Consider the following 364-nt stretch of genomic DNA (forward strand, 5'->3'; position numbering starts at 1 on the left):
CTTCCTCGTCCTCAACCTATCCTCATCCTAATCCTCATCCTCCTCCTCTTCCTCATCCTCATCCTCATCCTAATCCTCATCCTCTTCTTCATCCTCTTCCTCATCCTCATTCTCGTCCATATCCTCATCCTCATCCTCTTCCTCTACCTCATCCGATCCTTATTCTCATCCTCATCCTCTTCCACATTCTCGTCCTCAACCTATCCTCATCGTCATCCTCCTCCTCCTCTTCATGCTACTCTTCATCCTATCCTCATTCTCATCTTCCTCCTATCCTCATCCTCATCCTCATTCTAACCTCATCCTCATCCTCATCCTAATCCTCATCCTCATCCTCATCCTCATCCTCATCCTCACTCACGTC

This window comes from Lupinus angustifolius, chromosome LG12 (genome assembly GCF_001865875.1).
Source record: "Lupinus angustifolius cultivar Tanjil chromosome LG12, LupAngTanjil_v1.0, whole genome shotgun sequence".
In the NCBI taxonomy this organism is placed as follows: Eukaryota; Viridiplantae; Streptophyta; class Magnoliopsida; order Fabales; family Fabaceae; genus Lupinus; species Lupinus angustifolius.